This window comes from Rhinolophus ferrumequinum, chromosome 10 (assembly GCF_004115265.2).
Source record: "Rhinolophus ferrumequinum isolate MPI-CBG mRhiFer1 chromosome 10, mRhiFer1_v1.p, whole genome shotgun sequence".
NCBI lineage: Eukaryota > Metazoa > Chordata > Mammalia > Chiroptera > Rhinolophidae > Rhinolophus > Rhinolophus ferrumequinum.
In genome coordinates this window covers 42,344,102-42,371,333 of record NC_046293.1, presented here as the reverse complement: position 1 = coordinate 42,371,333, position 27,232 = coordinate 42,344,102, and the positions used below count along the sequence as shown (strand labels likewise).

The 27,232-nt window shown below is 39.7% G+C and overlaps 1 pseudogene; it reads left to right on the top strand.

Moving 5' to 3' along the window:
- Positions 1–20,312: 20,312 nt before the first annotated feature.
- On the top strand, positions 20,313–26,675 carry LOC117028783 (rho GTPase-activating protein 20-like; annotated as a pseudogene).
- The last annotated feature ends 557 nt before the right edge of the window (positions 26,676–27,232 follow it).

Genomic DNA, 27,232 nt, shown 5'->3' with positions numbered 1-27,232 from the left:
CTCCTTCCCTTTTCTTTTCTTTTCTTTCTTTCCTTCCTTTCTTTCCTTCCTTCTTTCCTTCCTTTATCTTTCTCTCTCCCCCCTCTCTCTCTTTCTTTTTATTAGGATATATTTGACATACAACATTGTGTACGTTTAAGGTGTACAACATATTGATTTGATACACTTATATTGCAATATGATTATCATTGTAGCTTTAGCTAACATCGCTATAGCATCATATAATAATCATTTAAGATCTAATGTCTTAAGAAGTTTAATGTTTATAATACAGTTTTGTTGCCTACAATCGCTGTATGTGCATTAGGTGTTCAGGAATTATTTATCTACTGGTTTATCTATTTATATATTGGTTGTTAGTTAAAAACTTTTCTCCCATTCCCCTTACACATCAGGCCCTGGTAACCACAATTTTACAATTTTCATATTTCGCATATAAGAGATATCACACAGTATTTGTGTTTGTTTGACTGACTCATTTAGAATAATGTCCTCAAGGTCCATCCATGTTGTTGCAAATGGCAATTTTTTTTCTCATTTTATGTGTGTGTGTGTGTGTGTATGTGACATCTTCTTTATCCATTCATTCAGTGATGGACACTTAGGGTTTCTCCATATCTTAGCTATTGTGAATAATGCTGCAATAAATATGGGAGTGCATATGTCTCTTCAGTAACCTGCTTTCATTTCCTTTGTGTATATACACAGAAGTGGAATGGCTGGGTCATATTTATTGCAGCATTATTCACAATAGCTAAGATATGGAGGAAACTTAAGTGTCCATCAATGAAGGAATGGCTGGATAGTTTTATTATTAATTTTTGGAGGAGCTCCACACTGTTCTCCATAGTTACTGAACCAGTTTACATTCCCACCAAAAGTGTATGAGGGTTCCCTTTTCTCCATATTCTTGCTAACACTTGTCATTTTTTGTCTTCTTGCTGATCGTCATTTTAACAGGTGTGAGGTGATATTTTGTTCTTGTATTAATTTGCATTTTGCTGATGATTACAGATGTTAAGGACCTCTTTATTTGCCTATTGACTATTTGAATATCTTCTTTGGAAAATGTCTATTTAGGTCTATTGCACATTTCTTACTCAGATTATTTGCCTTTTTGCTATTGAGCTGTATGAGTTCTATTTATATTTTGGATTTTAACTCCTTCTCAGATATGTGTTTTGCAAATGTTTTCTCCCATTCAATAGGTTGTGTTTTCATTTTGTTGATTTTTTTTATTTTTCCTTGTTGGGTGCAACTGGAGCCCATATTCAGCACTTGGGTGTGGCCGCAGATTTGGTTCCCTGCACTGGTAAGATCATAGAACAAACCCCCTGGCTAGTATGGCTTGTTGGCTGGGAACCCAAATCAGGCAGAACTGCCAAGCGAGCTCGCTGGCCAAATGGGTCTGCTAGTCAGCCCTACAGATAGGCAGATCCAGTGGGTGGGATCTCTGCTTGGGCACCACTGCAAGCAGGAATGAAGCTGGTCAAGATATGAGCCCTCTTTACTGTAAACCTCACTCCTCTTCTCTGTCTCTATCTGATCCTCAGTGATTGAGCACCACAGATTCTCCCAATGATCCGCATGGCATAAGACCTGAGTGGTCATCCTAGGAAGCATCTTGCAATGTTGAATAATCTGGATGTTCACCTTGGGCTTTCATTTTTCCACAGGAGAAAAAGTAGGTTCCCGGGATGGGGGATCGAGGGGTGCTCTTGGTTCAGTGCTGTGCTGACCTGGGGCAGGGATGATGTAGTCAGAGTTTAGCTGCTCTTCTTACCCTTCTAATACAATCCTTATTTGTCTCTGTGGTCCAGGGAGGTACTTCAGCCTTACTCCTACGTGCTGGGATTTTCACAATGTTGTCTGGTCTATAAATAGTGGCTACGTGGTCTTCTTGTGATGGGGACTAAAGTAGGAAATGACTTTAGTCACCATCTTGATGACATCGCTCCACTCTCTTTTCATTTTCTTAATGGTGTCTTTTGAAGCTCAAGTTTTTAAATTTGATGATGTCCAAATTTTCAATTTTTTTCTTTTGTTGCTTGTACTTTTGATGTCATAACTAAGCAACCATTGCCTAATCCAAGGTCTCAAAGATTTATGCCTTTTTTTTTCTGTAAGAGTTTAACAGTTTTAGCTCCTATGTTTAGGTCTTTGATTCATTTTGGATTAATTTTGCAAATAATGTAAAGTACGGTTTCAACTTCTTTCATTAGCGTGTGACTCTCCAGTTGTCCAAGCACAAGTTTTTTTAAAGACTTTTCTTTCTCCATTGAATGGTCTTGATACCCTTCTCAAATCAAGTGATCAAAAATGTGAAGGTATATTTCTGAACACTAAGTTCTATTTCATTGATCTGTATGTCTCTCCTCATGCCAACACCACACCCTTTTTTTCATGAATGTATAACCCAGAAATTCAGAAAAATTATTACCCTCTGCCTCAAGGCAATCCTCAAATAATAGCGATGGGAATAAGTGCTTCTACCTCTTAACACAGGGCAGATGATCGCACCATCTTGATTCTGCAGCTTTGTAGTAAGTATTGAAATTAGAAAGTATGAACCCTTTAAATTTTTTTCTTCTTCTCAAGATTGTTTTGGCTCTTCCAGGCCCCTTGAATTTTCCTATGAATTTTTGGATCAGCTTGCCAATTCATTCAAAGAATTCACATGGTATTTTTATAGGGATTGTGTTGACTTATAGTTGTATTACATGGTCCTAAATAGCATATTTAACCTACTTAACACACTTTGTTTTGAACTATAATTACTTATGTTGTTGTGTTGTCCCCCTTACTAGATTACAAGCCCCACAATAACAGAGGCTGTCTCTTATTCTTTAATTTCCTGCAAAGTCTTTAAAAATCTTTGCAAATAGCAGATACTTAAAATTATTTAACCTGTAGAAATCTTCAAATGTCTACTTAACAACATATTTTAGGTCCTCTTAAAAGTGGATTTGTATAGATCGATAGCTGATTTGATCAATTATTGTCAAACAAGGGCACGACCAATTTGTTTTTGTGATAGGTGTGCTATAGATTTGAAAAATGTCATTATTTATGCTCTGTCTCTATGCTTATAAATTTCACTTTGAGTACAAGTTTGTTCAAAGCTATTTTATTTTAGTTATTTAACTGCTTTTTTACTTTCTGGCTAAATTGGCTACCAAAAAAAGGCAACACACATATTATTTTTCTTCAGGAATTCTGAGCAAATTTAGTAAATGAGTACTATCCTTATTTTTGTACAGTTTTAAAATAGAAACATGCAGGCACTTGGGTATTGGTTATGATTCATGGACTATTCATAAACAGCAGGAAAATAATAGTTACTCTGTGCATGCAATATCTTTGGCTAAGGAAGGAAGAAAATGCAGCTATGTGTAGTAATTCTCTGGCCAAAAATAAATGGGTATCACTTTTAGTTTTTAATTGCCACATCTGTTTTTTTCCATTAGTCATGGCATTAACACAATGGGAAATGACTTAATGGCCAGCAGATATAATATGAATTATTTTCAGCTCACAAAATATTGCCAAGAGACTTCCATACATGGAGTAAATGTCCATAGAGTTTTTCAGGCTGTAACTAATGCTGATTCATGCACACCATGGTTAATACTAAATTACTTGACATGTCTCTAATTAAAATTACCACAGTGGTGTTTCTAGTCAAAAACACCCACACTGATCCGTGTGAAGACACTTTTGCCAAGTTTATGATTATTGGATGGCAGTAGAGATCCAGCTGGTATGGAGTCCTTTAGCTGTTCCTCTGACACTGAATATGCCACACATTTTCTCTGAAATCAACATATGCTTGACTAGCTATCCATTACAGTAATGTATGCAATTTCATTATTTTTTTTAAACTTTTATATCCTGAACCACTTACTAAAGACTATTTTTTATTAAGTTAGACAATTCCTTTTGATGTGCATAATTGCATATTTTCTGAAGTCCATTTATCCACAAATCTCATTCTGTTGTTTTACATGAGTGTGTCTCAGCTATTTGAAAGTAAAAGATTATTTATAAGGGAATAGATAAGCCCACAGGTGTGGCTAAATACACAATGTAATTCAAGTTGTAACCAATATTCGTTAAGTAAATTAGTCATTGAACACTTCTTGATGCGAAGAGGACATTATTTTGATTATAGCATTCACCATTTATTGCCATTGATTAGTATAGTCTAAGTTTCTCACTAATCTATCAATATCCTTCTCAGCAAGCCCCAGCTTTGTGAACATTCTCCAGTTCTCTTTCCTTTCAGATATTTCCTCATTGTCTAGTCAGTCATATTAGTCAATTTCACCCAGTCACTTTCCTTACACTTACTACACACATGCAATTAAAAACCAGTAATTCTGTGGGCCAATAATAGTTCCTCCCAATTGCAGTGTGGCCTTAGACAAATGGGAATCTCATTGAGCATCCACACTTTCGTTATTAAATTGGGGATAACAACAGCTTACCTCACAAAATTTTGAGATTTAAATGAAATTATGTAATTACAAGCATTTTTGCATGCAATTAATATTAATTTTAATTTTCTTTCTTTTATCAATTGTTATTAGTTCTCAAATTCTGCTTGAAAATAGTCTATTAATTACCACCCAGGATCTCATTTTATTTTAAGTTCAAAGTATAGGTGTTTGAGCCACTGAAATGCCAGTTTTGGCCTATAGACAATCCTTAAGAAGCATTACAAAATTTTACTATATTTGCAAAATCATACCATCTTTTCCAACTCAAAATTTGGCCTTATTTGCCTCTTAGACTACATGAAACTTGGGGATGATTATTCACCATAACGAAGATTACAGTGAACTAATGGATAATACCAGAGTGCTGATTTAATTTACAATGAAAAAGATAATTGCCAAGGAGAACAGATACGTATTTCTCCGACCAGCATATTCTTTCTCTGTAGGAAGCTTCATGGAATGTCAAATTATAATCAAAAGATTGCTTAGTGATCCTGGAATCAGAGCAGAGGTTGCTGGTGCTCTGATTGCAGTGCTTAATAGCCTCGGGTTTTGACAAGTAGATGTGCTCATTTCCGCAATTCCAACTGCCTCCTAAACAGAACAGGTGTGTTCCCGTATCAAGGAGTGACAGTGCTGCCATGTAGCACAGTTTTAGCAAGTACTGCTTATAGGATGGTCTATGTAAATGGTGCCCCTTGGAGTTATGCTACAGTGGTCATGATGGAAACATTTTTCCCCAAATGGCATTTTAGTGTGCACTGCCAATCTAGTTTTCTTTGACAGTGATTGTTAATGCTTCCATAGATGACCAACTCCGTTCATCACAGGCCCATCATTTTTCAGGTTTGGTGTTACATCACCTTTGTTCACGTATTAATTTGGTCATGTTCCTGTCAGAAAAGCAACCTCCTAAAACCTTAAAATTATTTTTATAGCAAAATATTTTATTTAATATGGCATTGATCACTTTTTAAATTTTTGATGAGTTGCATGGGGCCTCCAAAAGAAATAGTGCCAAGGTCATAAGGGTCTTAAAACATCCTTGCAGTCAACAATTTCAATCTCCCTTTGCCAAATCCACTTAAACTGACTGTCAAGAAAAAGACAGAAAGTAGTTTTTGTCTTAAGAAGAATGAAGGGCTAGTTGCTAGATACTACTCTATATTTTCCCTTATTTTGCTACTGATTGTGTAGTCAACTGAAAATGAGAAGCACTGTATTCTCTTCCTTGCCACCTTATAGCCTGGTTATGCATGTGAATAACTTTGAAAATCCCTGCAGTAAATAAACCTGCTTGCTTTTGTTTAAATATAGGGTTTTTCAAACTTTTATACTTAAAACAATTTTTTATAAGATCTGTTAACATCTGTTTTTATAAGATCTGTTTACCACACACTTGATAACTGGGACCTATTTTCCACGCATTTCTAGAGTGAATATAATTGATATTAAAGTAGAGGAAATAATAGATTTGAGAAACAAATCATTATCTGTTGTTAATATATGATACAACGTCTTAACTTAAAAGGAGACTGAGACATCCCACTCCTCACTTCCCACCCCCTGTGCTCTGTAGGGCATTTGGGCTTTACAGTTCTGTACATTCTGCTTAATCTCAGCAGAGATGGGTATTCTATGAAGCCTCCGGCAGAGCTACAATACTGGATGCTAGAAGTGTAAGGTTGCATCTCTTATCACATCACACCAAAAATCAATCCACCAGGAATCCACCTGATGGTGGGCATCTCCTATTGATTTTCTCTCTACAGTGGAGATCCTGTGGTTGGCACTGAATAACCAAGAACTGATGAATTTCTTTTTTCCCAGGTGTCTCTCTCTCTCTCTCTCTCTCTCTCTCTCTCTCTCTCTCTTCATCATCTATCTCTATCTCTATCATCTCTATCTCTATCTCTATCATCTCTATCTCTGTCTCTCTACACCACTCTAAAGGGATGACAAATTTGTTTTTAAATTGAAGTGAAAAGTATTATGACAAGAAAATTTTAATATATTCCTGTGATACATGTGTATGGAGCATATCAAATGTATTATATAAGTTGGATTGAGGTTTGCAAAACAAGTTGTTTACTAGTAGGGACAGGACTATGGCCACACATGAGACTGATAAGAGTGAAGTAAAAACCATGCTTTTGTGTGAAACGGAGAATAAGAAAATTGAGTGATAAACACATTTACCAAACAACTCTGGTTACCATCTAAGAGGTAAAAAAACTCCTGGCAAACAACTTCTGGTTATCACCTAAGAGATAAACAACTCCTGGAAAACCACTTCTGGTTATCACCAAAGAAGTAAACAAGTGCAAGGAAAAGAGGACAAAAGCAGAAGTCCAGAGCAATGCTGTGAGCTGTCTGACTGGGTGCTCGGCTAACACCATCCGCGAGGCTCTGAGCTAAACACTATCTGACAGAGTCCTCTGTGAGGTGCAAGCTGCGATATTCCGGGACTCTCCGAAGTTCTCCTTGCAAGACCAGCTCGCCTCAGACCTGTCATCAGCCCAGTCATCTCCCCCAGACCAGGAACCTTCACCACCTCAATTGACTCTGGGACTTAGTTCATTATTAAATTCTATTCTATTCTGTATAACCTTCTGTGCTTACCAGAGCATTGGCCTCTAGAAGGACATTGGCTCCCAAATAAAGCTGTGTTACTCACTCTATCTGAACTTGTGTGCCAGGACTTTGCTCCCCACCCGTGTTACGAGTACCATGCAACGTAGGGCGCTGACAAGTGGTTAACGTCCCCTTGACTTTCAGGAGAGACTGAAGTGTGGCAACTGCCTTACAGGCGCTCTCAACAACATGTTCACAGATTTTTCTGCCAGGAGAGTCTCATCTCTTTAGGAATTTTATGTCACTTTAAATAAAAAATAGTCCCAGAATATTTTGACATGGTTTTTCTACCTGACTGCATCCACTCAAAGGTTTCGTTAATTTGTTTACCATGACACGTTCTATAACTTTCAGGTTTCCAGTTTAACAATCCCAAGTATCTCATGGTATTCATTTGCCTAATTAACCAGTCTATTTATTTTTCTGAAAATGCAATGCAATTCCCACCTTTTGTAGCACAGGCTAGGAAAAAGATTTTCTTTTTTTTTTCAGTCCTTCACTTTCCAGCAATGTGGGGAAGATCAAGGAGAAAGAACACAGCTATCATCTTAAAGACATACTGTTTCAGAATGCACAGAGAAATTTTAAAATGAAAGCACCTCTGGAGAAGGAACCATGGATCTCTCACTGCTTAAGTGAATCTCAATGCTACACCCCTGTATATAAAAAGAGCATCCCTTAATATTATGTAGACATCAAGCCTTTCAACTTTCTCTCTCTTTTCTTTAGTCAGCATAAGATTCCCTTGCATTGTAGTATAATGATAATTGAAGTCATTTTTTACTAAGTGCAATAGAGCCTTCTATCTGTTAAGGGAATTTGTAAAGTGATGTAACATGGTCTTTAAGAAGACCTCCTAAAAGATGAAAGTAAAGTCTTTGACAATTACAAATAATGAAATTCTCTAAATCAGAATTACAGAAGCAGGGCTAAGCATCAGAACATCCCAAGAATTACCCTTTGCAAATTGAGATGATTGCTTGGTTCTTTTTTTTTTTTTTTCCCCAGATGTGGAGCTATCATGGCTCCACAAAGCACTTGACACTTAATAGCTCCTCAGAGAGTTAGTGGCTCAAATGATGAGAGACAAGAGTCATGTGCATGGGATCCACCTGAGGTTGGGCTACATGTCTTTCGTGTGCCTGTAATATTCATTGAACTTTATTGCTGACCTTATCTAACTGCTCTATAATGTTTGTTTTGTGTCCATCTCCCTGAGTAGAATGTTTCCTCACTTAATCAACTATAAAGTTTTGCCACTAGCCCTACTGAAACAAAAGAGGCGACACTACTTTTTTATTTTCCTTCCAGGACTTTTCTGGATTGTTCATTCAAATCTGATTTAAGGTAATGGAGCTTGGGAAGACTTTGATAGACTGAATACTCATTAAGACACTACCAAGCAGCCAGTGCTTTGTATGTGTTATCCCATTTAATCCTTCCATGAAGATTTAAACAATGTAAGGCTCATTTGATGGATTATGAAACAGAGAAGCTCAAGTAGGTAACACTAGCAGAACTGAAATCTGAGTCAAATTTGTTTAACTCTAAAGGCTACCCAGTTTACTGTGCTGTAAACTTTAGAAATAATTTCTCTTATTTTATAAAGAATTGAGGATTAGAGATACTTATGAGCTGACTAAAACCAGATGACTGATTAATGTTGTTCATTACTAAAATTCTGATTTCTAGACTAACAACCCAATAGGATTTCCACCGAAAATGATGTACAAACACTTCCCAGTAACTCTACATGCTGTGTCTCACGTGCTGTCGTGGTGCCTTATCATAGGGCCCGAAGACTGAAATTGTATGACTGAGATCTGATTTTTTTTTCTTTTTTTGTGGTAGAGGAGGTGACGATAGTGGTAGTGATGATGTTGTTCGTAGTGCGGAGAAAGAGGATGGGGGGGTAGTCATTCTTCCTCCTTCCTCTCAGGGTAGCTCCTTCTTTCCTAAGAGTTAAGATTTTCTCTCAGCTTCACCTTGGTTAGCAGACCTCCCAATAGGACTCTGCTATTGGTAGTCGTTCCCAAGATATAGTGCTTGACATGTTTGTTTATTTGTGAGTGAGTATATATGTTCTTTAGGGGTACAAAGAAAATTCTGCAAATAAGAAAGGTTTGGGGGAAAAGGGAGTGAGACGATATAAGGAAGAAAAAAGCATAAGCATGAGAACCACGAGTCTAAGTTACGTTGTTCTACAATGAAATAAGTCAAGATTTAAAGTTAAATTCATCTAACACCGATCATGTATAGTTCCATGCTTTGTGGTGTTTCATTAAACAAAACTCAACAGATGATAAGTTTAGCTAAATCTATTATTTGAAATGCTAATGGTTTTGATTTTCTCTATTCAAAGTGGTACTCTTAATCAGCAGAGAACGTTCGTTTTGTTCCTATAGAGAGTAGGCAGAATGCTTATTGCAGTTCCTCTTGTCATACAAAGCTAGATAAAATTATTCTTTTAAAATGGGAAGATCTGTCACTTCTCTCTGGCCTCAGTTTTCTAACTATAGAATGAAACTGCAAAGTAAAATAATGCTTGTGGCTCATTTTTGCTTAAAAATTGTATAGCTTTAAATACAATATTTTTAAAATGTAAGGAATATGGCAACATAGAAGTTAAGAAGTGTAGCTTTGGAGTCTGACAATCCTAGTTCTCACCCCTTCCTGGCTGAGGGAATTTAAAAAATTATATCTTAGTTTAGAGTTTTAATAATTGCAATACTATTTAGGAAATTGCTCAAAGTAGGAAATTTATTGTTCACCTATATTCCTTAAATTCACCATCTTCACCATCCTATCTACCCTTAAATCTCAGCCACTTATATGTTAAAAATACATCCTGAATCCATTCTATGTTTGTTTCTAAGGGATGTCATAGCAAATTACCAAGGACTGGGTGACTTAAACAAGAAATATTTACTTTCTCACAGTGCTGGTGGGTAGAAGTATAAGCTTAAGGTGTCTGCAGGGTTAGTTTTATTCTGAAGTTTCTCTCTTTCTCTCTTTATTCTGAAGTTTCTGTCTATAAAGTAGACAGATGCAGTCTACTTTAGTTGTTTTCATCTGGTCTTTCTTCCATGCCTCTGAGTCTTAATCTCTTCTTATAAGGACATCATTTTCATTGAATTAGGGCCCACCCATATTATCTCATTTTAACTTAATTACCTTCTTAAAGGACCTACCTCCAAATATAGTCACAGTCTGAGGTACTGGAAGTCCAAATTTCAACACACAAATTTTGGTGGGACATATATAACATATCCATTTCTCTCCATATCCACTGATGCCATCTCAGACTAAACTGCCCTTGTCTCTCCGTGTACTACTGCAATACATTTCTAGCACATCATCGTATAGCTGCTTTGATTTAGTCTCCGCATAGTAGCCAGAGGGATATTTTTAAAAACCTGTATATCAGATCATGTCAACTACCTTGCTAGGGTTCCCTCAGCACAGAAAAAGTTAAATTATTTAAAAAGATCTAAATAATATAGCAATTATTATTTTTTAAAAATCTTCAATGCTTATCAAAATGCTTCAATATTTATTCTAAATAATTTAAGGTGCAAAAAGTATCTCGTATGATGAACTAGGGGTTTGGAGAAATGAAGTCATCCACTTTTAGTTCCAATGAAAATTTATACAAAGCTCTTCACTGTGGAAGCAGTTCATAATCTCATTCCAAACTATCTATAGGAAATTATGTACCATAACCTCATTCATATCTTCCTTTTTTATTTATCTATTCTCTTTCTGCTGTCATTCCTAAGGGAGTGGCTTCTAAATATCCCTTGCTAGTCCTTCTGTCTTTCCAGAACTCCAATATGCCACCACGGAGATGCATTTGGTCTAACAACAAACCTATCACCATTTTTGCCTTCAAGATTTGTTACTCCCCCAACTTTCCCATTTTCTCAGTGGTACTACCTGGAATCAGTCTTTGATTCATTCTCGCCAATCTGTTCATGATGTCTAATTACCAAATACTACTGCGATTTATATTTACTTATAGCTTCTCTCACATTACTTTCTTCTCAGTCCAACCAAAGTCATTTTCCATGTTAGTTAACTTACAAACATTTTTAGGTAGGAAAAAAAAGTTTCACTGAATACACATAAGTTAGTGAGTAGCTGGAGCAGTAATTTTCTCCCAATTAAAAAAACAATGACAACAAAAAACCCCACAAGTATTGGGGGTAAATGTATGGGTGATCTAGGAAAACTGTCAGATTTCTAACTTTTATCATAGCATTTTCAAATAAAAAATCATGCAGAAAATTGCTATAATATTGGCAACATGGAGTAAGATTATGGTCAAAGGAAGAAAATAATATGATTTTGATCAACCAAGAGGATGTCTCTGAAGATTCCCAAGTAATACTTTCCAGCAATCTCCTTTTAATAGGCAGAGTATGTGTCTTTTGGTGCTATGGCACCAAACATCCTTTTGGTAACTATGGAGCCTACACATGTTGAATGAGGAAAGCAGTCAGAATAGAATCAGTATCCTCTGAAAGTGTGGACCTTTAAAAGTGATATCACTCCAACTCTGTGCAATGCTGTTTTAACTACTTAGCATGTTTCTGAATGTTAAGCATGCCAAACACTGAATTCTGAAGATATAATATCTCAATTGATTCAAACCTCACTGGATTGGAAATTACCTGGATAATTTATTTTTCTTTTTATTAAAATTGAATTTAGACATAGATGCTTCTTCCCCACCCCACCCCATACACACACACACCACAGAATAGAAAACCTGATGAAGTTAGTGTCTGGCATCAGCTATGAGTTTAAGAAACAGTGTCTTACAAGATTTTTGACAGAGCTTTTATTAGTGTCTGCCCATTTGTAGACAATATATATGTAAGGGAGTACTTGCTTAGAAGATTCCAGTTGTGGTAAATTGGATGGGAAATAAGTGAAGTAAAAATTATGGCAAAAAATTATGACAAGAAAAATAACTAACATTTCTATTTGGGCTTAATTTATCAATATGTGAGACAGGGAACTTAAAGGTGAAAATGTAGGGAAAAGGGAGAGAGGTGATCCAAGATGGTGGATTAGGTAAATGCTATGCCTACTGCCTGCCAGGATCACATCAAAATTATAACTGAATTATAAACAATCAACCTCAAGAATCATCTGAAGACCAGATGAACAGAAACCCTATAACTAAGGACATGAAGAAGAGGCCACATCAAGACTGGTAGGAGGGGCGGAGACATGAAACGGGCTGACCCCAAACCCACAGATTTAATCATGGGAGGAAAACCTTGGTGGAGGAGTCCGCCCCTAAAGAGAGAGGGGTCCCAGCTCGACACCAGGCTCCCCAGCCAAGGGGTCCTGTGCTGGGAAGAGGAATCCCCACAATATCTGGCAGTGAAAATCAGTGAGGACTCTGTCTGTCTGACCCGGTAAGATGGAAAGTGGCTAGAAACCCAGACATCCTCTTAAATGGCCCACACACAGACTCACTCACATGCAAACACTCACCTGGACTCCAGCGGAGAGGCAGCAATGGAAGAGGTGCCTGAGACCTACGGGGAAAGAGTTGTGTGGCTGCGGAAAGAGGCCTTTGTCCCAGTGTGGAGCCTGCCTCATGAGTAGCCTACAGTAGGGCACCATCTTTTCTATGTTGAACCAGTCCTTAGAGCCAAATCTGAGACCGCATTGGTCTAGTGAAATCCGCGCAAGTGTGCACCACTCTGATGATGCCCTAGGTCCCTGCCCCCACCCCCTACAGCTACGTACCATGATTCCCCGAAAATAAGACCTAGCTGGACAATCAGCTCTAATGCATCTTTTGGAGCAAAAATTAATATAAGACCCAGTCTTATTTTACTATAAGACCAGGTATATAATATAATATAATAAATATAATACTGAGTCTTATATTAATTTTTGCTCCAAAAGACGCATTACAGATGCTTGTCCGGCTAGGTCTTATTTTCAGGGAAACACAGTGGTACTGCATTGCCCCAGGCATTCACAGTTCCTGGGTGGCTGGTCCCACCCCCTCAAGCTGTGGAAGCCTTTTACAACAGTGGAAGGCCCATACTGGTCTGGGGAACTTTAGGTGATCAACAGTCAGACACAACTCGTGCTACAGCCTCTCTTGGGCAGCTCGCAGGTGTCTGCAGGCCTAAGGTGAGTGGTGGTTGGTTGCAGTGCGCTCAGGGCATTTTGCAAAGTGGACAAGGGCCCAGCACTGTTTGCCGGAACTGAATCTGCATTGACTTTGTGAAACCCACCAGCTGTGCCTCCTGACTCCCTCAGCTAGTTGCTGCACTGCCAGGAACACTCTCAATATGGCATTAACCAGCCTGCCCCATGCACCCGAGGAGGCCCTTTAACAGCTGAGCCTTATGGGCAGCTGGCAGGGGCACCTGGCCTAGGGGCACCCGGCCTAGGGGCACCCGTGGACTTTTGCTAAGCTGCCTGTCATGCAGGATCTCTGTTTCCACTCCCTGCATAAGAACGCAGGATATGGTGAGGCCAAAAAGGAAAAGCAACGGAGCCACAGATAGGGGAGTCATACCACTATTTTCTCGATGGTGGCTGGTCGAGACACAAAAGCAAAGATCTGCTAGTACCCCAACAGTGTCTTCCTGCACCCATCTCGCTGGCAGCTGGGCGAGACACAGGAAGTAGGAGCCACATGATCCCCAATCTGCCGTCCGCTTCTCTGCCAACAAACCACCCCCTTGCTAACTGCAATCTGTGCTTGCTAGCTTAGCCACAGCAGATATATTAGTGGCTAATGGCTAACTGGTTACAGCTGATAGTCAGCTGGTCACAGCTGATGGCCATCTACTACCTGGCCAGCACCTTTTCCACGTGAGGCTGAGAGCCTGGAAACTGCTCTCTGGGGCTCTGTCCCCACACTGCCCCAGGCCCAATACTAGTGGCAGCTGGCCTCACTTCACTGTGAGGCCACCCAACATGCCACCAGGTTCACCATAGGCAACAGCCAACCACATATAGCTTTGTGGCTCCTACCAGGTAATCCCAGGTTGAGCCTTCCAGGTGTGAAGAACTTCACACTCAAGGACTGCTAGGAAGGACGGCACAAGCTATGACCTGGATGCCCGTGAGCCTTTTCAGCCATGCACACAGGGGGAGGACAATGATATGGCAAAACTTCAGATTCTTGTTACCCTTTCTTGAAAGCAGAAAATTTCCCATAGCAGCAGTTGACTTCTTTTAGCCTCTGAAAGGAGCAAAGAACTCCCAAGCATCCTCACAGATCAACTTTCCTCATCTGGCCTTTCTAGTTCTTTAGGTATCAACAGCACCGTAGACCAGAACATCTTCATTCTTTAAGGAAACAGATGAACATAAAGGGATCTGTTATTATTCACTAACGTTTTCGCACATACACTTTATCATCTGAGAGTTCGGAGCTCAAATGCACTTTATGAATGCTGGTTAAATGAAAAAATGAACACTTTTGAGGCAAGTTTCTGTTTCACTTAATGTTTCCCTAAGCTCTTCTTTTCTTCCTGACAATTTTTTAAAAGATGCTTTTTATTTACTTATTTATTCATTGAATAGGTAATAATTCACAGGACCAGTGATCAGAATGATATAAAAGCCATCTATTAAGAAGTTAGCTCCTGAGCGGCCAGTTGTCTCAGTGGTTAGAGCGCAGTGCTCATAACACCAAGGTCGCTGGTTCGATTCCCACATGGGCCAGTGAACTGTGCCCTCCACAACTAGATTGAAAATAATGACTTGTCCTGGAGCTAAGCTGCACCCTCCACAACTAGATTGAAAACAAGTACTTGACCTCGAGCTTGTGGGTCCTGGAAAAACACACTGTTCCCCAATATTACCCAATAAAAATTAAAAAAAAAAAAGTTTGCTCCTGTCTATCTAGTTTATCCTCTGCCCTCTATAGACAACGAGGCATTAATTTCTTCTGTATCTACTCAGTGTTTCTTTGTGTATATCCAAACAGTTACCTGTGAGAGCATGTGTTTTCTTATCTCTATGCTTTCTTACACAAAAAGTCACAAAATAAATACACACTTGTACCCCTTGTCCCCAAACTTTTCTAATAGTGTCTGCCATTTAGGCACTTTGTAATGTTATGGTCACATGTTCCCATTTATAGTAAGCAGAAAAGCCAAGTCTGATTCACTGAAAGGTTAGTGCCCTCCTAAGAAGGAAATTAAATCCTATGTTACAATTTTAATTTTAAAGTAATTCTGGTGCTGTGGCACAGCTCTGACCCTAAGCAATAATCTCATCTCACTGTCTTGGAACATTCTGTTGGCATTTGATGTCCTTAATGTCCCAAAGAAGTCATCACATAAAAGTACTTAAAAAAAAAAATTGTTGAATTCAATTAAATTTTAAAAGAAATTTGATTACTTTGCTTTTGTTTTTCTTTTACTTCAATGTTTTAAATGAGAGGATAAGGAAAGTAGCTTAGATCTTAAAGCTAAGTAATAAACAGCTGGGGAGAAGACAGAAGATAAAAATGAATGTCTGTTTTTTCATCTCTCCATCCATCCATCCGTTCAACAAGAATTATTGAGTTCCTGCTATACTTAAAAAAATGATTGCAGGCCCTGGGGATACGAAAAACCAAGTTGATGCCAGCTTGATGCCTATATTCTAGTCTCTGGCACATTCCATCACCCCAAAACAGGCACAATAAATGCTCATCTAGATTATTGCTATACCTGCTATCTCATCTCCTTGCTTCTACTCACCCACCCTTTAGCCTATACTCAAAATAGCAGCCAGAATTGTTCTGTTGAAATCATAGGTCAGATCAGGGTTCTCAGGTTCAAAAACCCTCAAACAGTTTCTCATCCCCTTTGAGTAAAGGCCAAAGTCCTTACAATACCAGTAGGCCTACAGGCTTAGCTCCCTTACTTCTTAGTGAAACCATCTAATAATAAATTAAAATATAATATATTAGCAAAGGCTATAAAAATTAAACAGAGTAATAAGTGACAGCATTTGTCTTTTCACTGAGAAATATTAAGTACTTAGTATGTACAGACAGATGATTGTTGCTATTTCTTTAGACTCCAGGTATGAGAACAGTTATCATTAAACACTAAACATAGGCATTGGCTTAAATAACGATAGATTCCCTTTAACAAGGGCATTCAAATATTTAAGGGAAATGGGTAGGAATACATACTTTCCCTATGTTTGCAGTACTCTTGTCCTATCTAGCTATTATCCAGTAAGAGACTAAGCCAGAAAACACAGAAGAAAAAGATCATTGAAAATAATACACCTAGACAAGACTGAATTAAAGATATTTGAGTCTTTCCTTTGGAATTTCTCAGAGTTCAGAGACAGTCTCAATATTTATAAAATTATGAAATACTGTTTTGTTCTACAAACCCATGAAAAGATTCCAACTATACCTTTCTCATCACACCCAAAAGAGGGATCAAAAAGGAGCTTGGCTACATTTGTTTTCAAATACGGAGCCAGATATTAAATGCCAGAGATAATTTTCAATCAACTGATGACTTTGAGATTCTCATTATTTATACCTGTCCATGTAATCTTTGGCAGGACAGATTATACTGCTAGAGTTTCCAAATAGTATACTAAAACAAAAACAAAACAAAAACAAAAATTAAACTACTAGCAACTCCCTGAAGGCAAGTAGTTCATTCACCAAAATGTATTCCAAACCCTTACTACGAATGCTATACTTACACTTTAGACACTCAATAAATAGTATCTATTGAATGAATCAATCAAAAAAATGGACTAATATAAATCTCTGTTGTATTTTTCTTAATAGGAAGAAAATGAAGAATCGGGACTATCTAGGATATTTTCCTGTGTTTAAAACAGGAACCGCTCTTTCTTTGGAATTCCTTACTGTTACATGTGTTTGTGCTTTAGATCCAATAAAGTAATATGTATAGTAGAAAAATTTCAGTCTCCCGCTCTGAAATTAAATGCATCGAATGAATGAATGATAATTACTAGTCCACATAATTCCTAAAGTGTTAGTTTTTTTCCCCTCTTCCTGAGGGTAAAGCCAATATTTAACATGGCTCAGAGTATATAGTATGTGATCAATAAATAATTTGGGAGAACACAGGAAGAATTTCTGTACTGTGAAAACCTCTAGACACACTCTAAAAACAAGTCCTTTGGTACTTGTGTTAACTTTGATTTGTACAAACCTATATGTGTGGCTATTTTAGTTCACACACAAAAAAAATGTTTTCTTCTGAATGTAAACTGTGGGGACAGAGCCAGGAGTGCAGTTTCCAGGCTCTTGGCCTCACGCGGAAAGGTGCTGGCTCAGGTAGTAAATGGCCATCAACTGTGCTTGGATGGCCATCGGTTCTGGCTAGTTGGCCGTCAGCTGTAACCAGTGAGCCACTGGCCACTAATATAACTGCTGTGGCTATGCTAGCATTAAATTGGGGCTAGCAAGAAGATGGTGGCTGAGCTAGCAAGCGCAGATTGCAAGATGCGGATGACTCCCCCATCTATGGCTCCATGGGTGTTCCTTTTTGGCCTCACCACATCCTGCGTTCTTGTGTGGGGAGCGGGAGCTGAGACCCCGCAGGCCGCCCCGCACGACATGAACCTATCTGGTATTCCCAATACAATCTGTGTATAAAGTTGGATAATAAGGTCTCTGGAGGTTACAGACAAGTAATGATTCACCTCAGCCAAAAATTCACCTCAAAATGATCAGTCTGCCTTCTTTATCTTTGTTTATGGTGTCTTAAGAGCAATGACCAGTTTTTAAAGGGCTTTTCTTTTCCCTTTTGCTAAGGACAGTGGTGAAGAAAGAAAAAAAGAAAAAAAAAAGAAAAGAATTGATCTTGGACTTGATGAAACAGCCTAAGAGGTGAGCGAAACCTACATACCTCTTTCCAGCCTCTTCACCAACAATATGAGTTTTCAAAATAAGGAACTTGGGATGTTCTGTGGGGCTCAAATAAAATAAAGAAGCTATATGTCAGTTGAAAAGAATCAAAGTTAAAAAGTTGATAGAAATATTTCTTGTTTATGGAAAATTAGCTTCCTCCACAAGACCACATTTTCAAAAGGTACAGAATATTATTGCTCTATAATTCAAAGAATTATTCCTACAATAAGCAACTTTGATTTATAAATTACTATAAGTCATTTCACTGCTTATGAATGTTTTATTTCTATCCAGTAGTATAAAGTAGTTGTGCTATTGCTTCATAAAATTACAGTTAAATAAATATATTTTATAAAGTTGATAACTAGTGCCTACATAAAAAAAAAAACGAAATAATGCGAAGCTCAAACAGGGCTAATCATAATAAAGGTAGAATAAATCCAATAGAAGATTTTGTGACAGTTCTTAGCTTTATATGATCATTTATCCTCCAGTGAAAATTATATTTAGTCCTTTCATTCCCCAGCTGTCCAGGTAAACCTGAGATTAATTTTTTCAACTCTAAGAGTTCTGAATTGCATATTGCCAAAAAAAAAAAAAAAAATTCTTGTAAATGTATTTCAAATTCAGTCTTTTAAAAGAGGATCCATTGTTGTTTATAGAGAACTATTTTAGAAAATGAATTGTCATTTCCTGGGAGGGGTCTGTGTAGAAATTCGGGAAACATTTGACCACTATTTGCTCAAAACATCCAAACCATGGCAGACTGACTAGCACATCACCCCTGGAGCAGCCTTCTCCACATTGAATCATGGCTCTGCCACTTACTACAGCTGTGCACCTTTGGAGAAGTTACTTAATCTTTTTGTTCTTCAATTTCTTCACCTGTAAAATGCACATAATATAGAATTATACCTACTTCATATGATTGTCTCCTATAGTTCCTGTGAGGATTAAATTAGTTAATCATGGAGAGCTCATAGAAAAGTATCTGGCATGCAGTAAAATTCAATAATTTGTATTTAATGATGGTAATAAGCTTTTCCAGCTCTGGAGCCAGAGTAATCAAATGTAATGGATGAAAGAAATCTCAGTCCAAATACTTCCTTCCTCTGTGATTGCTAAGCTGAATGTTGCTGCTGGTCATTCTTCCTGACAGTGGAGAAATCTGGCTGCAACAGGAGAAAATAAGTCAACAGGCAAAGAGAAACAAGACAAGAAACAGCAATGGGGGTGCTGGGAATTTGGAGGGCTAGTTGTAACTGACATCCTTGGAAGAGTTCAGATTATTACAGCTCTTTGATCTCCCAATAAATTGCTTTTTGTTTTATTTTGTTTTCGCTTCAGTTGCAGTTGTTTTTCTGTATCTTACAAATAATAGGTTCTTACTGGGTCCAGGGACTAAGTTAATGACACCGGAGGAAGCAGGCAGAAAGACTCACTCCTGTTAGAGTTGTCAGCCTCGGGCATCAGTCGAGCTCCAGAGTCTACTTCCACCAGGCCTTTTTCTGAAGATGCTTTGACCCTGGCTTCAGCATTTAATGAGCTCAGAAAAGTGAAATAGGAAAAGAAGGAACCACAGCAAAACAATAGGTAGTCTGTGGTTCTACGATACGGAAACAACACTTTGTTTTTTCTTTTTTTTGTAATGTGTAACTTCAAAATTCTGAAAATAATTCCAAGGAAAGGGACTCCAAAGTATTTAGAACACAGATGTATCATTTCAATAAAGGTAGACTCCACAAGGAAGCTATTTTATATATATATATATATACATATATATATACACACATATATATGTATGTATGTATATATATATGTATATATGTATGTGTATATATATTATATAAAACATTACATATATAAGATGTTACATATACATATATAACATTACACACATACATATATATATGAAACATTACATATATATATGTGTGTGTGTATATATATATATATATATGTAAACATTATCTGTTTACTAAGAAGTTCAGTGTGTAACGAATCATTTTTAAAAATCCCAAGAGGAGGGGTGGACGGGTGGCTCAGTTGGTTAGAGCGCAGGCTCTCGACCACAAGGTTGCCAATTCGACTCCTCCACTCCTGCAAGGGATAGTGGGCTGCGCCCCCTGCAATCAAGATTGAAAGGACAACAACTTGACTTGGAAAAGTACTGGAAGCACACACTGTTTCCCAATAAAGCCCTGTTCCCCAATAAAGTCCTGTTCCCCTTCCCCAATAAAATCGTAAAAAAAAAAAAAAAAATCCCAAGAGGAGGCTGAGCAGAGCCGTGCATGGTCGCCTTTGCAGCAGCCGACCCCCTCCGCACCTCCACCCACACCCACACCCACACCCCGCACAGCGCTAGCCGATTGCCCTGGGATTTAACCCTGCAGGCTGGGGGCCTAAAAACAAAAACAGCAGCAGAAAGGAGGAGGAGTGGTCTATCTCTTACCCTGGATAAAGCCCTACAAAAGTGGCCTAGAACCAAGGACAGTCCTTCTGCTAGCGTGGACATGTGCATTTCTCTCATCATTTGTGTGCTCCAATAGGACCCTACTAAAAGAGGCCTGCAGACCCAGGAACGGCATTTTTCCTGTTCAATGATCTGTTTGTTGTGGCCAAAATCATTTATAACAACTTTCAGAGAAAAAAATGAAATGAAATGAAGTGTTGTGGCCAGCAGGCTGTGTGGATGAAGTGGGAGAAGGCCCCCGTGGTGCCATGAATCCCTCTGTCCTCGGCTGGCCTACAGTGAACTTTGTGGCCACTTCCAGTCCTCCAGAACAGAAAGACAAATGGCTCTCTCTCCTCCAGAGATACAACAATCTAGAGAAGAAGAAGGACTACCTGAACAGCATTCCCCTCCGAATCTTCACCAAGGGCACTGGGAATTGTGCCTAGTCTAACACTGTAACAGGAATGAATTCAGATACAGCAAACGAAGTTATCCACATGTCACTACCAATGTTAGGGATGACTGCCTCTGAGCGAGATTACCAGTTCTGGCTCAGTTCTGGCAAAGAGGCACTGTATCTACTTATTGGGCATGAATATCCACATGGAAGTAAAAAGAGCCACCTTCAAGACACTGAACTCCTGACATTGGTATCAAAGGGCCCCATCAGCCCTTCCAACCTCCAAGAGCCCTTCCTCATGGATCAGCAGCTCGGAAAGATGCAGCACCAATTAATCCTGAAGCCCGGCTGCCTAGTGGCGGCCCAGCAGCTGAGTGCCTCGGGTCAGAAGATATTTAAAAGGATAAGAACTATCATCAACTGGGCCTTTTGGTGGGTTTTAGCACTCACCTGGATCACTTGCCCATGTCACCAACATCTCCTCTGTCAGGACAGTTCTTTGGAGTGTCTGCCATATATTTGTGAGAACAACAACCTACCCAAACCTATATCGGATATGCTTAGCTTTCTTAGTCAAAAAAGGCCCCTCACCAAAGGCATCTTCAGACAGTCAGCCAGAGGAAACACCTGCAGAGAGCTGAAAGAAACTGAATTCTCGAGTTGTAGTACACCTAGACTGTGAGTCTATTTGTGTGGTAGCATCTGTCTTAAAAGACTTTCTACGAAATATTCCAGGAAGTATTTTTTCATCAGATTTCATGATCAATCGGTCTGTGTAATGGATCAAGGAAATGATGAAGAGAAAAATAAATACAATTCAAAGCCTGTTAGACCAGCTTCGGAGAGCCAATGTTATTCTCCTAAGGTATCTTTTGGAGCATTATAGTGCATTGAGCAACATTCCTCATCCAATCAGATGACTGCATTTAATTTAGCACTCCAAGCATTCTTTGGCCTCCTACTTCCTCTAGCCGAGAATTAGAAAACAAATTGACAAAAAAGTTTTCTCTGCTTATTCAATTTCTGATGGAAAATTCCTGTAGGACATTTGGAGGAGAAATCACTTCCCTTTTGGGAGAGGATTCAGTGAGATGTAATACTGGAGAGAATGCCTCAGATTCCTCTGGCTTCCAAATGAATGATTCTTCCTATGACAGCTTGGAAAATGAGCTGAGTAAGGATGTTTATGCTCCATGTAGTGACTTGGTAAATAAACTTGGTCATGGACTCTGTCTTTTTTTTTTTTCTCATTTGCTAAGTGTGAACTTTATTTGGATCTGATTTAAACAAATCATCTAGAAGAGGATATTTATGAACACTGATTGGATATATGATATGAAAAAGTTATTGTTATCTGCTGTAAGTAATAATAGTACTGTGTTTTTTAATTTGTTTGCTTTGTTTTTTTTTAAAGAGTTTGTGTTACCTAGAGATACATACTGAAATATTTAAAGATGACATGATATGATGTCTGGAGTTTGCTTTAAGAAAATAAAGTATAGATAGGGTGTGCTGGGGGTCCAGAATGTAGCAAAATTAACTATGCATTGATAATTATTGGAACGGGGTGAGGGATAAATGAGTTATATCATTCTCCATAGTTTTGTGAATGAGTGAAATTTTCTATTAGAAAGAAGTAAACAAAACAAAACAAAACAAAAAAACCCAGAGGTTGGATGAGATAGGGTTTAACAGCCATTAACTGAGGAAGACACTGGGGCTTTGCCTGACTGTAAGGACAATATAGGGCCTCAGCTAAATATAGGGCCTGAGCTAAAGCTAGAGGGATTCTAGGCTATAGGAAGAGAATGGCAAGTTCTAGAACAAGAAGAGTAAGACAGGCCCTATGCCCTTCCCTGGCGAGCCACAGCTAGAATACCACCTTCCATTCTGTGCCTTGTTTTATGACCAGAGAAGACATACCAGGAAAAGGAAATGCTGGCCTATGGGCAGAGGCCTGTGTGGAAGGGAACTGTCTTGAAAGCTTTGAAAACTGATTATGCAGAGCTGCAGAGAGTTAAATCTGGACCAGTGGGAGCAAGTTAAAGGAAGCCAATTTTGTCTCAACAGTAGAAACAGCTTTGACTTAAAACTGCCAGGAATGGTAACAGCTCTCTTCCTATTTCAGGAAGGTTCAAGGTAATGGCTTGCTTCCCCCTCGTGTAGTTGCAACAGGTTCCCTCCCAAATGGGCCTTTCTAGCCACAAGTCTTCATTACCCGCATTGGAATAACTTATCTTATCTAAAACATGTCTGCTTTCCCAATGCTAAGCTGGTTTTGCAGGCTTGCTCAGCCTTCCTCCTTCTGTCTGTGATTCCATCAAGCCCTCCGTACTCTATCTCCTCCTCTCCCCTCCAGGGCCCAACACCCAGTCCTACGTGCTCCTCTCCCTTCCCAACACCCAGCTCTAATCCACAGTGTTTCATTCCAACTTCCCAACTGGCTTGCGCAGCCTCTCAACTCACCCCCTCCAATTTTATCTGCATTCTGCTACAAAAGAAGACATTGTTAAACAGTGCTCATATGGTGTTCCCAGGACTGGTGTGTTTTCCGAGATTTAAATCCCGGCAGATCTAGCTAAAGACTTTGCTGTAGGCCGTGTTTCCTGCAGGTTGTGGCTGCTATCAGGATGCTGCAGCAAGAGGAGGTCTAAGAGATGGCCTGGGAAGAAGGTTATAGTATTTCCATTTTTTAGATGAGGAAACAAGCTCAGAGAGGTTTACATGACTTACCTAAGATACCATGTGCTATAAGTGGCAGAGCCAGTATTTGAACCTAGATACTCAGTTTTGCCTGATTTCTGTATGTTGTCATCTCATGTACTCCTAGCCCCATGACAGGCCAACTTGTTCATTCCCTGACCTGCAGTGCAATTCTTCCTGTGCCTTCATGGATCTGAAGGCTCTCCTTTTCTTCTTGAATGATTTTGCATCCCTGTCATTTACTGAGAGATGGGACAATGTTGGATTACTGCTGGAACCAAGTAAACACACTCTTTCTGACCAATGACTTGACCGAGAGAGTGATGGAGGAGGTGCTGCAAAGAAGGCTGATCTTGTTCTCTCCTACCATCTGCCTATTTTCCAACCTGGGAAGTGCATAACCTGGAACACCTGGAAGGAGCACCTGGTGACTTGGGCTCTGGAGAACAGAGTAGTCTTTACTCACCTCACACAGCCTCTGACGCTGTACCCCAGCGAGTCAACATCTTGTTGGCTAGAAGGTTTGGAGTTTGCACCTCAAGGCCCATACATCTTTCCCAAGTGCCCAACTACCCGGTGGAGGGAACACATGGAGTAGAATTTAATATTAACCACACCTAAGACCTGGACAAAGTCACATCTACAGTGAAAGGAATTTCAGATGTTTCTGTCACTTCTTTTTCTGCTCAGACTGATGATGAAGGACAAACAGATCAGTCTGAATGGTAGTCAGCAGGCTTTGATTCAGGTGGTGGCTTTTCTTTCCCAGAACAAACAACTTGATCAGAAGAACCGAAATTTTGTCACTGGAGAAGGCTCTGCTTCTACATACTGGAATGGGATGGTGATGCACACCGGATGAATCTGTCTCCTTGGCAACCATGATTGAGTGAATCAAAAGGCACCTGAAACGATCTCATGTTCGCCCTACTCTTGGGGTAGGGAGGACCTTAGAGTTCCAAGTCAAAACTGTGTATTGGATCTGGGAGCAGAGGCCGACCTTTACCTCACAGGTGAGATGTCCCATCTTGATATTCTGGATGCGACTTTCCGAGGAATAAATGTCATCCTCAGTGAACATAACAAAAAGCTAAAAGTTATTACTGGTAAGTCAAAGCCCACACTCTTCATCTGGGCATCTATAACTCTCCCCAGGTCGGTGCCAAATGCCTCTTGAGCCTGCAGTCATGGCCTCCCCAGACCAGCTGTACCCCTTCAGAACTCTTATTCCCCACCTGCTCTCACCCTGCAGCATGGCTGACAGAGGCCCCCACAAAGCAGATGGTGCATCACGGCACCCTCAAGGTCCTGGCCGCTGTGTACTGTCAATCACCTGCAGACCCAGATATGGTTGGTGACAGAGGTCTCTGTCTTAACCTTCAGTGACTATGAGCTTCACCAGGCTAAGGCGGGAGGTCTTTTAACCCTGAGCAACTTTGACTTAGACTGTTCTAAACATGAAGACATTCAAATGGACGGCCTGTGGCATCCAAGCTGGTGACTGTCACAGTATCATACAGGAAGGCCACAGTGCAGAACCATGCCAGGGCCCCAGGTGGCATGAGCACACCCCATTACCTGTCCACAGCTGCCTCAGATGCTCCAAAAAGCCTGAGATGACAATGACGCTGCATGGAGCCCAGTGCCGACTACCTAGATTCAAAGCTTTCCTATCTCAGGGAGTTTTACCAGAAAAAGCTATGCAAGTCCCACTGAGATACAGTTCTCTCACAAAAAAATGAGGACTATCTGAAGCAGAATCAACCCCTAGAGGAAGAGGGCAAGACGTGTTTTAAGCAGAGTTTAGTCCAAGCACTGATATCAAGAAAAATCCCACTAATAAAAATGTTGAGAAGAAAAGCTTGTCTGGTAACAAAGGAAATCATGGGAAACTTTTCCCTAAATCCAAGCCAGTGGCCATTTCTGTGGCATGTTACAGTCCCATGTCCTCACAGGATCATCCCAGGAAGCAGCCCTTTGATTCAGGTGCATCAGGCTACTCCCTGCCACACACAGACGAGGCTGTCGAGAGCTTCAGGAGGCACCGTGCTGCCCAGAGCCCAGCATGGATGACCAGCGCTGCAGACTGAGCTACCTCAGGTGGGACGGGGATTATTCAAAGAAGCAACAGAAAGTCAGCTATGAAGCCGGCTACTTGCATGGAGACGAGGGTTATCTCAAGTGGCACAAGTCTTTGCAAATGGAGGGGCAGAAGCTTATTAATCAGAATTTGGTCCTGGGGATCGAGGTGGGCAAAAGCAGTGCCACAAACCCAAACACTGAGAAGTTTTCACCCTCAAGATTAAACATTTGCCCCGGGATGAGCTATTCCAGCGTGTCCTCCCCCAGGCACTTACCCATCTGGCTCATCAGGGAGCTCCCAACACACTGCTTTTTTTCAGATTTTTGAACACTCTGTGTTTATACCCACTGAAACTTTCTGTCCAATAGATTGCACTTTTCAGGCTCAAAGAAAACAGGACGAAATTTCTTCCGACTTTTATAGTTCCAGCCTCATTTCTGGAATGTCTGGTCCCTCATCTGGGCAGGCCAGCAGCTACCAGTCTTATACAAAAAAAAAGGACACCACAAAGTGGCATTCACAAATGCCCTCTGTAACCCCAGTACATGGTTGAGAAATGCTGTGGCCAATTTGAAAAATGGGTCCCTCCAAAACAAAGCAAGGGCATCCAAACCAGAGGAAAAGAAAATTGGTTCCCTGAAAGGACCCACGGAGCCACCCCCACTCGCTTCCGGTGTTGCAGAAGCCAACTCACTGCAAGAGAAACAGAAAGATGTGCCCCAAGGGCAGCTGAAATACTTGAATCTGTGCACACAGCGCAGTGACATGGCTTTTATCCCTGCCAAAACTCAGAGAAGCACTGCAGCTCTCCCTTCAGTCTAGTGGAAGACAGACTCAAGCTTTGTATGAAGTCACATGAGGAAGGAGAGAACAGTGGGCAGTACTCTCCCGGTACTCTGCCTCATGTGACATCCTCACCCAGCCCTTTGACTGTGGATAACATGTCCAGCCCAGACTCAGGGCCTACAGTAGTGTGTGATGTTGGGGACAGACATGCACCCAAAGACGTTTAACCACAATGAGAATCTGATGTCTCCAAGAACAGAAACTGGGCTAATCATGACATAAAGACTAGAATTATTATGACCCCTTTGTATAAATTATCTGGGATGTGTAGCATGAAGATAATCATCGCTAATATTTAGGACAACAAAAGGATTCTCTTTGTTGAGACCATTTGGCAAACAGTTTAGACTAAAACATTTCATCACTTAAGTGTTTGGGAGGCTTTTCCTTATGTAGAGCCTGGGACTGGTCCTGTCGTATGTTTTTAGAGGATTAGAGGCAGAGGATCAGACAAAGCACCTTCTGTAGATAAAATGTGACTTACATAAGATTAGTATTCTGAGAAGGCCAGTACATCATAGGTGAAGAATAAGGACTGTGGAGAGGGGAGAAGGGTGAAGAGAAACCATTTACATTTCATGGAATGTTTTTAATAAGTAGACAAGAAAAATGTCACTAATCAAAGCATTAGGAAGAAAAGCATGCCCGGTAACGAAACAAATCATGTGAAGCATTTCTCTGAAGCCAAGCCAGTGGCCATTTCTGTGACTTCTTACAGTCACAT